Source organism: Sus scrofa, chromosome 8 (assembly GCF_000003025.6).
Source record: "Sus scrofa isolate TJ Tabasco breed Duroc chromosome 8, Sscrofa11.1, whole genome shotgun sequence".
NCBI classification, from domain to species: Eukaryota; Metazoa; Chordata; class Mammalia; order Artiodactyla; family Suidae; genus Sus; species Sus scrofa.
In genome coordinates this window covers 110,450,378-110,467,438 of record NC_010450.4, presented here as the reverse complement: position 1 = coordinate 110,467,438, position 17,061 = coordinate 110,450,378, and the positions used below count along the sequence as shown (strand labels likewise).

The 17,061-nt window shown below is 39.3% G+C and overlaps 1 long non-coding RNA gene across 2 annotated transcripts in view; it reads right to left on the bottom strand.

The window, feature by feature from the left end:
- LOC102158976 overlaps nt 1–16,768 on the bottom strand; it is a 977,225-nt gene extending 960,457 nt beyond the window's left edge. Inside the window, exon 1 of one of the 2 annotated variants that reach the window (XR_002346446.1) lies at nt 16,313–16,768. This is a non-coding gene — a long non-coding RNA (uncharacterized LOC102158976). The remainder of the gene's footprint in view (nt 1–16,312) is intronic. The other variant, XR_002346449.1, reaches the window with a different exon arrangement.

Below are 17,061 nucleotides of genomic sequence, written 5' to 3'. Positions count from 1 at the left end.
CTTCCTCATTCTGCACATCGCCTTGGGCAATATCACACTCTCACAGCTTCAGTTACCATTTCATACTAACAGCTCTCCAGTCTACATCTCCAGTTTAGAGGGTTCTGTTCAGAATATAAGATTCATACATTCCATTGCTTGCCCAACCTTTGTACTTGCTTATCCCTTAATACGCCAAATTCAATATATCCAAAAAAGGAACTCAACCTCCTTCTCCCAAACCTTTGCTTCTTCCTGTGTTTCCAGTCTCAGCAAATGACAGAACCCTCTCCTACACTGCTCATATGTAGCTAGTCACCAAGCCCTGCTCTTTTACTTCTTAAAAATATCTTTAATCTTTCTCCTTTCTCCACACCCACTATCACTAACTTCATCCATACCTACATTGCTGACAATCCACATTGGTCTGCCTGCCTTCATTTTTCTACTGTATAGTCAGAATAATATAAAGATCTCCTTGGCCTAAATCTTTTTTCAGTGGCTTCCTGTTCCCTTACTCCATAATATGTTTTATAAGGCCCTCATGAACTGGTTCTTACACATCTCACCTCCCTTTACAACCACCTTCCCTTTCCAAGGCTACTATACTGATTTTGTTTTCGGCTGAAAGAGACATGTTTCTCCCTTGCAGAATTGCCTCTCTACCACCAAACTGACCAACACGTCCATAGTTTAAGGCCTCAATTTAGATATCATGTCTCCTGGGAAAATTTCTCTGACTCCTTTAAGTCCAGTTTTGGTACTTCATGTGCTTTCCAAGAACCCTTTATTTCCCCTATCAGCTTCTGTCATGCTATATTGTAGAAGCTTAAGGTCAGTTTCTTCCACTAAACAAAAGCTTTCTCAGAGCAAAAAACATGTCTATCATGTTCATAATTGCATTACCTAACACAATGCCTGGCATAAAACATGTTCTCAAAATTTTTGTCAAAGTAATAAATCAGCTTCATTTATTAATGCTTCCCTTATAGTACATTAACAAAGAGTCAGTTGTTCAGTATTTTGACTCCAAAAATATACTTACGGTGCATAGAGAGTGGATTAGATGTATACATTTTCATATATAAATTTTATTCACTTTTGATGGAAGAATATTGCTGTTATCTGCATATACACACACACACAGTATTGCTACTATATGATTGCATTTTTTAGGAGCAAATGTAGTATTTTCAGTGTTGTACTTGGTGGAATCACTTTGTCCAGAAAGATTATGGTCACTCACGCTACCTGCAGTTCATGTTTTTCTAGTATTTTTCAATAGGCCTTTGTCGACAAAATTTTAATTTTCTAAAAATCCAAGAACATAAGCAGGAATCCCCAAGTATCTAAGCTTGGCATATTAGGCTCCAGAATAAATTCACTACTAGGATGTCCTAGTAGCCCCCATCATATATGTTAAATAACATGTATTTAAAATACTTTGTTATTCTAATAAATAATACTCTTTCACAACCTTGCATTCTGAGTCTCCCTTCTGACTCCTTATGTTGTCCTTATGTTCTAATTATCAGTTAATTGTTGCCATATCAAGTTTAGAAATTGTCACCTGCGAGTGAAAGGAGTTTTTTTTCCCCTCATTCCTATTGCTGGAGCAGAAAATCCAGGCCTGATGTGTGTATGCCTTCCTAGGCAATAAAATAGTGGGAAAATCCAGATCAAGATTAACGTGGGCATCCCAGCTGTATTCTACTTTCTGTTGACTATTGTATAAATTAGAATTATTGATGAGTTCTGCAGAAGTCTAAGATCCAGAACTTGGTCATTTGCTTATTAAATTTGAATTATCTTTTCAGCAGTTAAAATTGTCATTTAACCTTTCATCAACCTAATTAGTTGGAAATGACCTTGTTATTTTTCCAAAGCACCACAGAATACATTGACTTTTTATCATAAAGTCATGGACATTTTTTGTTACAGGTTTACTCCTATGTTACAAGAGGCTAATTGACGGTATATATTTTAATGTGATTTTTTTATCAAAGAATGAAAATTCTGTATACAGTATACTTTTTTATGGCATAGTTGGTTTAAGACAAAATCTTTAATGTTTTTTGTGGGTGTTGCAAGAGAAGAGGGCCGAGAGAATGGCCACATCCCAGGTCTCAGTTGAGTCCTTGGGACAGGCTACCAAGTGAGGGTCTTTGGCTTCACAAAGAATTCAAGAGTGAGCCAAAGTAGAGCGAAAGCAGATTTATTCAGGCAGGTACACACTTCACAGACAGAATGTGGGCCATCTCAGAAAACAAGAGGACCCCAGGTCCAAGGTTGTTAGTTTGTATGGGCTGGGTAATTTCACAGGCTAACAAGTGGGAGGATTATTCCAATTATTTGGGGGAAAGGGTAGGGATTTCCAGGAATTGGGCCACTGCCCACTTTTGGCCTTTTATAGTTAGCCTTGGAACTCTCATGATGCTGGTGGGCGTGTCATTTAGCATGTATTACAAGGAACGTATAATAAGGCTCAGTCTACAGGAAGTCAGATCTTCTGCCATCTTGGGCCTAGGTGGTTTTAACTAGTTTCTGCTGTATCCTCAACATTCTTTTAGGTTGTGCCCTGCCCCCTTTCCTCCTGTCTCATGGCAGGTGGGGAATGGGATATGTGAACACTTTCAATACTTTATATCATTTAATGAGTGCCTTTCTCTGGTCTGTCATGATTGCTTCTGTTATATATTCTTCTGGTTTTACATATATACTATCAAAAATATTCATGCCTAGAGGGGGCAGGATCAAGATGGCAGAGTAGTAAGACATGGCGCTCACCTTCTCCCACAAACACATTTAAAAAAAAAATCTACCTGTATAAAATTCACATAGAACATCTACTGAACACTGGCAGAAGACCTTAAACCTCCAAGAAGGGCAAGAAACCCTCCACATAATTGGGTAGAAGAAAAGAAGGGAGAAAAGAGAGAGAGAAGAGGATAAAAGGAATCAGGATGGGATCAGCACTCCTGAGAGGGAGCAGTGACAGAGAAAAGGAATCCACAGCCTGGAGGGTATCAGTGGAGACAGGGAACCTCAAAGCCACAGAGAAAAGTGCACCAGCTGGACTGAGGAGGGAAAAGCAGAGAGGCAGCCACACAAACCATTGGTACCACCACAGCCTGAGATACTCAGACAGGGGCTGGGCACTGAGACTCAGGCTCCAGAGGTCGGTTCCAGGGAAAGGGCTAGGGTTGGCTGTGTGGAGACAGCCTGAGGGGCTACGGAGCAGTGTACCATGGGCTGGGGAGCACAGCACCATAGCCAAGGGAGCACAGGAGGAGGCCTCAGCCCACAGGAGAGCCAAGGTGCCATTTGGTGGGGGGGCTAGAGGAAGAGGGGAAGGACCCCCTAAAAGTATCTTTCTCTGCACAGGCACTTGAGCAGTGGGGTACCCCTTGCACCAGCTGTGGGCAGCAAGGGCAAACCACCACAGCCATTTCAGACTCCAGAGGTGGGAGTGGCCCAGCACCATTAGGGGTCCATGAATAGGCACCACCTACAGCTCCAGTCACCTCTCAGGGGTCATCACAGAGGAGGGCACTGCAATCAAATGCCACCTGTTGTTGCTCTCACTCCCCTGGGAAAGCCACTTCTCTAAACCTGAGAAACATAACTTTCCACATACAAAAAATATAAGGGAGCCCCCCATAAGGCTATCAGCTGATTTCTCTACAGAACACTACAGGCCAGAAGAGAGTGGCAAGATATACTCAGTTTTAAAAGGGAAAAATCTGCTTCCTAGAATACACTACCCCAAAATATTATCATTTACAAACAAAATATAAAAGAATACAGCAATACTAAACCCATTCTAAAAGAAATACTGAAAGGTCTCCTCCAAATAGGAAAGAAATAAGAAGATATATAGGATGGAGGAAATAAAAATTGGAAAGTAATCACTTTAAATAAGCCAGTATACAGATCTAAAAGAAAAAAAAAAAACTATTTGTAAAAATGATGATAAACACAAGGAACAGCAAAAGGATAGACATTAAGATGTAAAAAAATGACATTAAAATCATAAAATTTGGTAAAGGAAAATAAAATCTAGACTCTAGAATGTTTGAGCCTATATGACTATCAGACTAAAGAAGCAAGCAGCGATAGTAAGGGGTTAACATACTTGAAAAACAGGGCAAGCACAAATCAAAACCAAAAAATACATTCAACAAAAACTAAAAAGAGGACACAAGCATAAAGTAAATCATCCAACCAAAAAAGAAAGGAACAAAGGAGAAACATAGATTCAGCTAGAAAACAAGGTTTAAAATGACATTAAATACATATTTATTGATAATTACCTTAAATGTAAATGGACTGAAAGATTCAAAAGACAGAATGGCAAACTGGCTAGAAAAACAAGAGCCTACAATATGCTGCCTACAAGAGACTACCTTAGGGCAAAGGACACCTATAAATTGAAAATGAAGGGATGGAAAAAAAGATATTTCATGCAAATGGAAAAGACAGGAAAGGAGGAGTTGTAAAACTCATATCAGACAAAATAGACTTTAAAACAAAGGCCTTAAAGAAAGACAAGGACACTATTTAAAAGGATCAAGAAGAGGATATTACATTCACCAACATATATGCCCCAAATACATACAACAAATACTATCAGACATAAGAGAAACTGATGGGTATACAACATTAGAAGATTTTAACACCCCACTCACATCAATGGACAGATCCTCTAAACAGAACATCAATATGAGAATAGAGATCCTAAATGAAGCAATAGAACAGTTAGACTTAATCGATATTTTCAGGACATTACACCCAAAAGAATTAGAATATATGTTCTTTCCAAGTGCACATGGAACATTCTCAAGGACTGACCACATACTGGGGCACAAAACTAACCTCAACACATTTGAGAGTATAGAAATTATTTCAAGTATATTCGTGGCGAGTGGTAACGAATCGACTAGAACCATATCCTTCGTCCTGCCTTGCTCAGTTAACGTCCGTGAGCTGTGTGGTGCAGACGGCTCGATCCCGCGTTGCTGTGGCGTAGCGGTGGCAGCTCCGATCAACCCTAGCCTGGAACCCATATGCCAGCGAAAAAAACAACAACAAAAAAAAAAAAAAAAAAAAAAAAAAAAAAAAAAAAAAAAAAAAAAAAAAAAAAAATTATTTCAAGTATCTTCTCTGACCACAATGGCATGAAACTAGAAATTAACTGTAGGAAAAGAAGTGAGAAAAAACTGACTACATACAGATTTAAACAACACCCTACTAAAAAACCAATGAGTCAATGAGGAAATCAAAAGGTAAATTAAAAAAATACCTTGAGATAAATGATAATGGTTGAAAACACAAACCATAGAAAATCTATGGAATGCCACAACAGCAGTACTTAGAGGGAAGCTCATAGCGATACAGGCCTTCCTCAAAAAAGAAAAATCTCAAATAACTTACCCTACCACCTAAAATAATTAGGAAAAGAAGAACAAAACCTAAAGTCAGCAAAAGGAAGGAAATCAAAGATCAGAGAGGAAATCAAATAGAGATTAAAAAAACAGTAGAAAAAAAAAATCAGTAAACAAAGAGCTGGTTTTTTGAAAGGGTAAATGAAATTGACGAATCTCTGGCCAGACTCACCAAGAAGAGGACAGAAAAAACCCAAATAAATAAAATAAGAAATGAAAAAGGAAAAATCTCAATGGATACTGCAGAAAATACCAAAAAAAAAAAAAAAAAAAATCCACTATAAAAAAGCTATATGCCAACAAATTTGACAGCCTAGAAGAAATGGACAACTTTCTAGAGCTATATAGCCCACCAAAACTCAATCAAGAAGAAATAGGTCATTTGACCAAACCCATCACTAGAAATGAAATTGAATGTGTAATAAAAACACTCACTACCAACAAAGGTCCAGGACCAGAAGGCTTCACAGAATTCTACCAAGCATATAAAGAATAACTTATACCCATATTCTTAAAACTTTTCAAAAAGGTTGAAGAAGGAATAACCCCAAAGACACTCTATGAAGCCACCATCACCCAATATCAAAACCAAACATACTACCAAAAAAGAAAATTATAGGCCAATATATTTAATGAATATAGATGCAAAAATTCTCATCAAAATTTTAGCCAACAGAATTCAGCACATAAAAAAGATCATACACCATGACCAAGTGGGACTCATCCTTAACAAGGATGGTTCAACATACTCAAATCAACCAACATCATACACCACGTTAACAAAAGAAAAGTTTAAAACCACATGATCATCTCAATCGCTGCAGAAAAAGCATTTGACAAAGTCCAACACCCATTCATGATAAAAACACTTATGAAAGTGGGTATAGAGGGACCATACCTTAACATAATAAAACCATGTATGACAAACCCACAGCCAATATAATACTCAGCAGAGAAAACCTGAAAGCCTTCCCAATAAAATCAGGAACAAGACAAGGAGGCCCACCTACTCTCACCACTTTTATTCAACATAGTATTGGAAGTCCTAGCCACAGCAATCAGACAAACAAAAGAAATAAGATGTATCCAAATTGGAAGAGAAGTAAAATTGTCACACTATGCTGATGATATGATACTATATATAGAAAACCCTAAGGACTCCACACAAAAACGTCTCAAACTGATCAACAAATTCAGCAAAGCAGCTCTTTCCAGAAGAAATTAACATGCAGGAAATTTATGAGGGAATGCTCTGGGGTCAGCACTTGGAAAGAAGTAAAACAAGCAGAATTGGGTAGTTCAGCACAGTCACAGCAATGTCCCAGCGACTCCACAGTTTGCTCTCCAACAGGGGTAGCCTTAACAACCAACTTATAGGACAAGGAACCTCTCTTCTGCGAAAAGCAATTGCCTGAGAGGGCCAGGGGCTGTCACCTAGCAGTATTCCAGCAGCTCTCAGAAAAGCCTTTTGTTCTTGAAAGGAAAACCTGAGCAGCACAACACAGCATCCACTGTAGACTCTATTCTTTTCTCACCTCGCCTTCCATGACCCTTGAGTCACTTCCAAGAACCCTACGCTTCCGAGTACAGTATGAAGAGGACTAATTTAAACCAAACTTATTGGTCAGAATACGTAAGAAAATTTTAATTTAAAAACAGGGGTACAGCCTTTAGCCTGCTATGTTGCCTGTTTCCATTATGAGATTCAAGTCTTCAATTATAATAAAGTTTTAGCTAACTGAACAGTATGTCCAGGAGTTCCCACTGTGGCTCAGCAGTAATGAATACAACTAGTATCCATAAGGATGTGGATTTGATCCCTGGCCCTGCTCAGTGGGTTAAGGGTCCCACATTGCTGTGGCTGTAGCATAGCCAGCAGCTGTAACTCCAATTCAACCCCTAGCCTGGGAACTTCCATATGCTAGGGGTGCAGTCCTGAAAAAGAGTGTGCCCAGAGTTCACAAGGCTTGAAGTTATTACGAACAGGTGAACAAATATTGACAGAAAAGCCCTTACTTAAAATTGAGTAGGACATCCATGAAATTTTATATATGTAAACTACTTACACCAAAATTTATGCTACTAAATTTTGTCCCTCAGATAGGGCCTCACAAGACATCAGGACAAACCATCAAGGCATGCCTTAGGAGCTGGGTAGCTTCAAGCCTAGATGTAAGTGCTATGTGCTTTCTAGACCCTTTCCCAAGTCCAAAGCGGTTTTAATCCTCAAACTTTCGGAGCATGTTTCAAATAAGATTACCAGGAGTTCCTGCTAAGGTGCAGTGGAGTAAGGCTCTGGTGTTGCCACAACTGTAGTGTTATGTCACAGCTGTGGCTCAGATTCGATCCCTAGCTGGGGAACTACCATATGCTGCAGGTACAGCCGAAAATAAAAAATAAAATAAAGATTTTCAGTAACAGAGCAAATCTCACTGGTAAAGAAACCATATTCCTCTTGCCCCCAACACACTGCTGCAACTGATTTATGAATTGGAGATCATGGCTCTTCTTTTAGCACAAAGGGTCACAGCGGCCAAATTTGACAATTCAGTAGACACTCGAATTTTCTCCAATCTTGGTGCAGAATATTTTGGAGGCCCCAGGAGTAATTTTAGCTATTTTTATCCCTGGGATTTTAGGAGTGAGCAAGATCAAGCAAGACAGTGGCCTCAAGCCAAATCACATACTAAAACTATAACATTGTTTCGGCATGATTTCCCCTTTTGGTTATAGAAAAAAATTAGGACAACGTACAAACTTGCAGACAAAACTCTTATTAGACCTGAATTTAAGACTTGGTTTTGCCATTTTACTAGCTGTACAATTTTTATTAAGTCATACCCACATCTATTTTTTTTAATTATAGTTGATTCACAATGTTCTGTCAGTTTCTGCTGTACAGCAAAGTGACCCAGTTATACATATATGTGTATATATATATACACACATACTTTTTCTTATATTATCTTCCATCATGTTCCATCACAAGTGACTGGATATAGTTCCCTGTGCTACACAGCAGGACCTCATTGCTTATCCACTCCAAATGCAATAGTTTGCATCTACTAACTCACATCTCTTTAAACTGTAAGATTCTCATCTGTGAAAGACAATAAATTATTGCATGTCTTATCACAATGCCTTACACACAGTAAGCTTTCAGTAAATGCTAGTCATTAAATATAGGAATTTCTACTGTGGCACAGTGGGTTCAAGTCCCTGCCTGACACAAGTAAGTTAATGGATCCAGCATTACTACAGCTGTGGCATAGGTTGCAGCTGCAGCTTGGATTCAATCACTAGCCTGGCAAGTTCCATATGCCACAGGAGGGGCCATAAAAAAATTACATATATATAATTATATAATTATTAACATTCACACATAAGGACATTCTTCACTATCCATAAGTACTTCCAGAACCATAAAAGATGGTTATTTTATTGTTGCAAAAGGATAGATAAATACAAGGAACTCTGTTACAATTCCCAGTTCTTCATGATTGAAATCTTTTGTGAATTATCTTATTGATTTCAACTATTAGTGCTTCATGAATCAAAATGATCATAAAAATAAGGAACAAAGGACCTAAAAACTTGAATAGAAATGAAATGAGCTCTGGGCAGCCACATCTTCTTTAATGAAATGTTGTTTTCTCTAAACACCTAATCACCCCAATACCATGTATTTTCTGTTGGTCCTTAATAAACTTAGCTGCAGAATCACACTTACCAACGTATACACAATTTTGCCACGGATTTGAAAAATTTTTTAAATGAAATCAATTATGAAAATATTTTTCTAAGTTTTATTCCATTGCATAGACCAAAACTATTATGTTATGTTTACACAATCACAAAAAGTATCTTGCTTTGATTCCAAAGTGAAATTTCAGGATAATCTATTGGCTTATGTTATGTTTTCATAGCATAACATACCAGAAATGTTTCACTTAGTAAAATTGCACACTAGTACTCTCACATAAAAAAATCCAGTGCTCGCCAATTCTATATGCAGGTATACAGTATAAGCAGTAAAGATTATTTGTATATCTATGTTTAAAACAATATTACTAATTTATTCATAAAGTCTTATCTTTTTAGTCTATAAAAACATGCTAAAAGCATATTAAGATCCTAATTAATCTTTATTTTATCATCCTCAATTACTTTGTTCCATCCTGGGTCTCTCTTTCAGATAATTCTCCCCACCTGAAAAGTGAAATTTTCTCAAATCAGATGCTTACAGATATGAGTGTTTTATAATAGGCTACAGCATATCTTTAGTGCCATCTCTTAGCGCATTTCAAAACTGGTTCTCCCACATTTTCCTTAACTGTCAGTTTATGCTTTCAGCTATTTTTACAAGATGCTCAGATAGAGCTAATGTTGGCAAAATACAGCTTTCCTCGGGCATTTCCTCCTTTTTCAAGTTATAAGAGACATTTCTTGAGAGCCCCATGCCTAGGTACCTGATCATCACAACCTCCTCCCTCTGTAATGGAAACATACTCTGCTTTTCCTGCCCTTATCACATCACTGACACTCAAGTCGATGATACAGATTTTTTTCCACTGGCCTGGCTTGCAAAAGACCTAGGCTAACAAAGACAACATTATTTTTGTAATGTAGAAAGATTTAGACACAAAAGAACCTGAACTTCAATACTGGTTTTAAATCACAGGTGCTTTACTGATATCATTTACTAGTGCCAGGTACCACGGCTTCATCTCTGCAAAATCCAGCAAGACAAATTCTAAAACTACCTCTTCACTAGATGAGTCACTTCATCAATACCTGTCAGAAATGGTCATACCAGGAAAGAGGCCCTAGTGAAAGCCCAAAGTATATCTAAACTTCGTATTTTATCTCTTCATTGCCATCTAGTCTATGAGCAAAGTTACTGTCCACCTGCCTCTCTCTTCTACTTCCTCTAATGTTTATCGCACCTCCAGTTCTATGCAGGCTTAGTGCCTCGTAGAATCATGTTTTTCAATGCAATCTAATCTTCAGAGGCCTAGAGCATGAACAATGATTTTTTTTTTAGTAGATTTGTCACATATAATCATAGCAAGCCTGAAATGAAACTCGCTGGGAGATACCATCTGCTACCAATTTTTTTCTTTACGAAGCAAAGAACATCAGTATGAATTCATGTTTAGCCTAATATAGATACAGGTTACTAAATACAGAAATAGGTATAGATATGTTTTCAGGGGTTAGTATCGAAAGACTTCGGGACATGACACTCCCAAATATACTGCTTTGGTACAATGATTCTATTGAACAGAAAGCACTTGGAAAACAGAAAACGCAGAGAGAGAGGTGTTCTGATTGCCCCTTATCTGCCTAAAGCTAGACCCTCCAAAAGGTACTCGGTTGTCATAAATCCCCTCCCAAGGAGTTTCATCAACCGGGCCAGGTTGACTCCTATCACATGAGACAAGACTAGTGGACGCCACAGCCAGACAAACTTTGTCACAAACCATCATACCTCCCATATATTCTTCTAAGAGCCTATTCATCTTTACTAAAAATCATTTCCTAAGTTGCATACATCACCACTCCCCCTCCCCTGTTAAGATTGTATATCAAAGTTCTCAAATCACACTGATTTTGGGGAGGGAGTTCACTTTTTTTCCTGTGATGCTTGAGCGCATGAAGTATTAGAATTCCATGAATTTATATACACTTTTTTTATTAATCTGCCTGTTGTCACTTTATTTCATAAACCTAGCTACCGAACCCAGGAAAATAGAAGGAGAGTCTTTGCTCCCCTACAGTATACACCTATGTATTTCCAAACTGAGAGCACCTAGAAGTAACAACATCCCACTGGTAACCAGTACACTAGACCCCATATCTTTGTTTCTAACACCTTTCTCCATTAAAAGGAACCAGGCTTCCTGAAGAAATGGCCAATTCTAGGGCTGGGCAGGAAACATACAAGATGAGCCTGGGACATCTTAGAGTGCCAGAAAGTACGAAGAGCTAAAAAAAAATCTATCTGCCTTTCTTTCCTTCCTTCCCTTTCCCTTCCCCCAACCCACACACCCATATACACTGAAGTGGTATCAAACTCGATTGAAAGAGTTCCCAGTATCCAAAACTGGAAAAATTTGAGCAAGAACGTATGTGATACTGTATTATAGCCCAAGGTATAAAATATCCATGAGCTTATCCTAATATTTTTACAAGATCACATAAGTAAATGAGAATAAATATCTTACACAGAAGAATTCCAAATAATTCATGTAGATACTGCCTCCTCAAAAGAAGGTGGAGCCTAACTCCTCACAACTCCTCACCCCTTAATATGGGCTTTTACTTTCCAGAGCACTCTGTAGAAGTGGAGCAGGAGGAGTAACTTTATAGTGGACAAGCCTGACCTTCAACTTGGTTATCAAGTTTAGTATCATCAGTGATTAAGTCATGTTAATAGCACATAACCTTGATATGGAGTCTTCCTCTCAAGAAACCGTATCTCTCTTAATTATGGGGAAAACATCTGATAAATCCAAATTAAGGGTCACTCTATAAACTATCTGACTGGTACTCCTCAAAGCTGTTAAGGTCATCGAGAACGAGAAAACTGTGAGAAAACTGTTCCAGACAAGTGGAAACTAAGGAAACATGATGATTATACGTAATATGGTATCTTGGAAAGCCTTCCGGTACAAAAAGAGTACATGAGGGAAAACTAAGGCATTCTGAATGAAATATGGACTTAGTTAATAATGCGTCAACATTGGTTGTGACATTCATTAGTTGTGACAAAGGTACTATATTGTATATTTGTAGTAAGATGTAGTAAGTAGCACACATATTAATAGGAGATGTTGATGTAGTAAGATGTTAAATAGGAGAAACTGGATACCAGATGTATAGAAGCTCTATGAACAATCTTTTCAACTTTTCCATAAACATTATACTACTCTAAAACTATAAGTTTATTTGAGGAGTTCCCATCATGGCTCAGTGACTAGCATCCATGAGGACGCAGGTTCGATCCCTTGCCTGGTTCAGTGGGTTAAGGATCTGACGTGGCTGTGAGCTGTGGTGTAGGTTGCAGACACGGCTTGGATCCTGTATTGCTGTGGCTGTGGTGTAGGCCAGTGACTATAGCTCCCCTTGGGCCCCTAGCCTGGGAACCTCCATCTGCCATGGGTGCGGCCCTAAAAAGACAAAAGACAAAAAATAATTAAAAGTTTATTTTAAAAAAAGCAATTTTAACAAATTCCACCTGAACCCTTAATCGTGTCAATAACTGTATTATCCCATTTACTGTAAATAGAATTTGAGTTATCAGACATGAGTTTCTAATGATTCCTGCTCTTTTCATCTTTTTATATATTATTTTATAGCACCAAAATAAAATTCGCATTAATTCGCTCTTCTTTGAAAAAAATTGTTTTATTTTTTTCATTTATTTACTTATTTATTTTGCTTCTTAGGGCTGCACCCGCGGCATATAGAGGTTCCCAGGCTAGGGTCAAATCAGATCTACAGCTGCCAGCCTACACAGCAACATGGGATCCAAGCCATGTCTGCGACCTATACCACAGCTCATGGCAATGACAGATCCTTAACTCACTGAGAGCAAGGCAACCTCACGGTTCCTAGTCAGATTCTTTTCCACTGCGCCACAAATACTGGAACTCCCGAAAAAGTATTGACCTGTAACTTTCCATATGAGCGTTTGATTAATGTTTAATAAACTTCCAGGGGAGGGGGAAAGAATAGGAATCTAAAGGTCTTAACCCAAAGCAATTAGCTCATACCCAAGAGAGCCTTCGGGTTTGACATATACTCCTATTCTTCTGAAGGTTCCTTCTGGGTGTGGGGTGTGCCACCAATGCCCTGAAGTGGACACGCTGCAAGTACAACAGTCTGCTGGCTCAGAGGTCGCAAAGAGCCTCGCCACTGTTGAGTATTCTGACCTGCTGAGGACACGCCAAGCTGGAACACCATCTTCTACCCCCACCCACCCCCAAAGAAGTATTAATCTCAGAGCCTACTCAGAGAGTTTCTGGGCTGGAAATATCTTGAGACGTCTTTCCAAGGCAGCCTCCGACATTCCTATCACCACGGCCCTGTGGCCTTAAAGACCCTGGAGAGGAAGCATGCAGGGATGGGTCCTGCAGCCTGGCAACCTCCCTTGGCACACAGGGAACCCTCAGTCCATCTGCATGTCACAAAGAGGCCCTCCCAGGGAAGAATGCTGGATACTCTGTAGTGCAGACACACGTTTCCTTCTCATTAAGGGATCTTGTACTAAGAATTTGAAACTATTGCTGCCTGGATATCTGAATAGCATATGCTCTATTTTTTGAAAGTTGGCCACTCTAGCTGTCCGATGGTGATTATGAAGACTATCTGTACATTGAACAGGTGACATAATAGAGAAAAAGGAATTTCACTTGCAATCTATTCTTGATTGCTGCCCTCTAAGAAGCAGGCTGTGTCTTGGTTTTCCTGTTCGTAAATGTCAATTTAATCTGGCAAAGGAGTAAAACATCATCAGATAATGTTTAAAAAACACCTTGACTTGGTTAAATATCACATTTAAGTTAACTGGATTATGGTTATATATTATATACATATTATGAATATTCTATTTATTGAATTTATATACATTTTCCAGATGATATAGTAAGGTGTTAACTGTGGTGCTCTTGAGTGGTGGATATTTTTTATTTAATCATTTTTGTGTAATTTATTTACTACAATGCAGTTCATGTACACTTATTGATAAAAGGTTATTTTTTATCTATGCTACTTTATGCATTCAGTGCGTTAAATTTCTCTACCTTCTATCTGCCCCTGCCTGGCAGAAAAGTGATTCTTTAAAGGATAATCTAGGTAATGGAATGGAAAAGCTGCAAAAATACATCCTAAGAATGTGAACAAACCGAGTTTCTATTTGTAAATAAAATGCTTCTCAAAGTTTTCCATGAGGTATTGGCCGTCGAGATGGAAATTTCCAAACCATTTTCACTTGCTACTATAAAACTGCATGAGTGGTCAGGCCCGAACACAGATGTAGAAACTTGGTGATGCCTAGATGACCAGAAGGATAATAAATAAGGCCCAGATGCTAACTTGTTTTCTTCACACTGCACCTGGTCTTTGAGGGCCCAAAATTCTCCAAAGGAGATGTCCTAATTGGTTGTTGGAAAAATGAACTTAAAGTCACAGAAATGTTAGTGGTAACACTAAAAACCATTTGAACTGAGATGTTCTTATCACTGTACTTTTTGAATTATTTTTATTTATTTTTTTTAGGGCGACAGGTGCAGCTTATGGAAGTTCCTGGGCTAGGGGTCGAATCAGAGCTACCAGATCCAAGCAGCATCTGCACCCTACACCATAGCGTAAGGCAACGCCAGGTCGTTAACCCACTGAGCAAGGCCAGGGATGGGACCCGCCACTAATGGGTACTAGTTGGGTTAGTAACAACTGAGCAGAAACGGGAACTCCTGAACCTCATTTTTATAGTTATTTTGTTCAACTGTTGGCATACCCAGGACCAATAGTGAAAATTTAAATTCTGGAATATCCGAAAACATTTGTTAGGAAGTTCCCTACCTCTGCTACTCTTCCAGGCCCATCATAACATAATGCTAGGAAAAGAGGAATAATTCCAAACAAAGCCAAGCTAAGTTCTTTTGGAGGCCCTCTTGGGTCATCCGCTGGAGCAGTCCTGTTTTCCCCCCCTCAAATTGGCAATAATGCCTATTTTAAGCTAACTCAAATAAATAGCAAGTCCAAAATTCTTATATTTAAATCTTAAATTCTTCCCTTTGTGATCAAAGTGTCCTGCAGATCTGCTCATCCAGGCTTTGCCACATTCTAGATAGTCTGGGACTTAGGTATAGCAGCCGAAACGAAATAACATGGCCTGGCTCTCAGGTGATTTGCTCAAGTATAAGGGTTGAATGTCTATCCACCAAGCCCAATGACTGCTTTCCTCATTTCCTTTCATGTAAACTTGTGCAGAACTTATTTAAACACTGCAAAAGCAAAAAGTTCAAATACAGATTTTTAGAATATTTTCTTACTTTTTCAATATTTTCTCAAAACAATGGTCAAAGTAAAAATTTCTTGTCTATAATGTTATCCAGACATTTGCATAGGGAAGAGAACCCTTTGGAAGCAATTTGTGCCTCACTTGGCATTTGCTTTCTGTACTGAGATTTGGGGATTTTTTTGTTTCATTTTGTTTTTTTGGAAAAATTTTGTAGGTTTGCTTTTTCTGTTGAATTCACTCCATCTGCAAACACTTATGAAACACCTAGTCTACAAAGCAACGCAGGCATTACATGCTGTGAGAAATACAAGTTATAAAGCCTAGCACTTACTGTTACAGAGTTTATAATCTAAAAGAAATAAATGTGGAAATTTTAATAGCAACAAGATATAAAAATAGGCTCTAAACCCAATTCTGTGGTTGAATATGATAAAGTTAAGAATACTATTAGATAGGGGACTGACATCAGCAAAATCATGGCATAGGAATTTCTAGTGCTTGCCTCCACTCCCCCCACCCCTGCCCAGCAAAAAAAAAAAAAAAAAAAAAAACCCATCAAATTGAACAATTATCCGTGCATGAAAATACCTTCCCAGAGCCAAGGATTCCACGCAAGAGATTATAACACTTGCGTAAAGCACAGAAATAAGAAAAGATGCACGGCGGAAGTAGAGATACAGTCACATAATCCCCACCACTCCTTCCCAAAGCCTGGGAAACCAAGCCTGGAGAGAAGCACTTTCCCCTTGGAAGGAGAGAGTGAAGGCCGAATTTACCACAGACCTCGGTGCCAGCCTGCCCCAGCCCCAGGCTAACTCCCACAGCCCTAGGTGGCTCCCGTGAACCCAGGCCCCCTACTTACCCCAGTTTCTGCTGGATCCAACAGCCCCCCAGGAGACTCCTGAGGCCCCAGGCAGCTCCTGCAGCAGTATTCACTTGGCTCTTGAGGAGGTAGGAGATATATAGGCCCCAGGCTAAGCAGCTGCAACTGGTTTACAATTGAGATAATTGGCCAGAGGCAAACCAGAAAACTGTCTCCACCTGTGAAACCTAAGCTGCCCCTATTGCACACAGCTCACTCCGAGTTCACCTGTGTGTTCTTCTACAAGTACTTTGCTTCTAATAAATGCTATTTCTCTTTCACAATCTTGATCTCTTTGCTGAATTCTCCCTTCAAAGAAGACAAAGACCAAGTTTTTCCTTCTGGCTGCTCCCCACTAGGATCGACCTCAGCGCTGGCCAGCTCCCAACCCCCTGGCTCCCAATCAGCCCCCACAAACCCAGGATACTGGTGGCATCAGAAAGCCAGGCTCCCTTGGACTTCCCGTGTGGCTCACAACATAACTACTCGGCGTTGCTTCTACAGAAAGCCAGGCTCCCAACAAGGTCCAGGGCTAGGCCAGCTACCAAAGACCCAGACTTTCAACCTACTCTAGCACTAGGCTGGCTCCCCAGGCCCCACGCCCCAGTCCCCCAGCCCACTCCAGCACCAGGCTAGACTCTCTAAATTTAGATTCCAGTCTGGCTCCCTCCACTAGGAAGTGCTCCTTATCCTCCTTGGAGACGCTAATCTGACTTTCTTCCCCTACTATTAGAAATTACAGTTTTAGC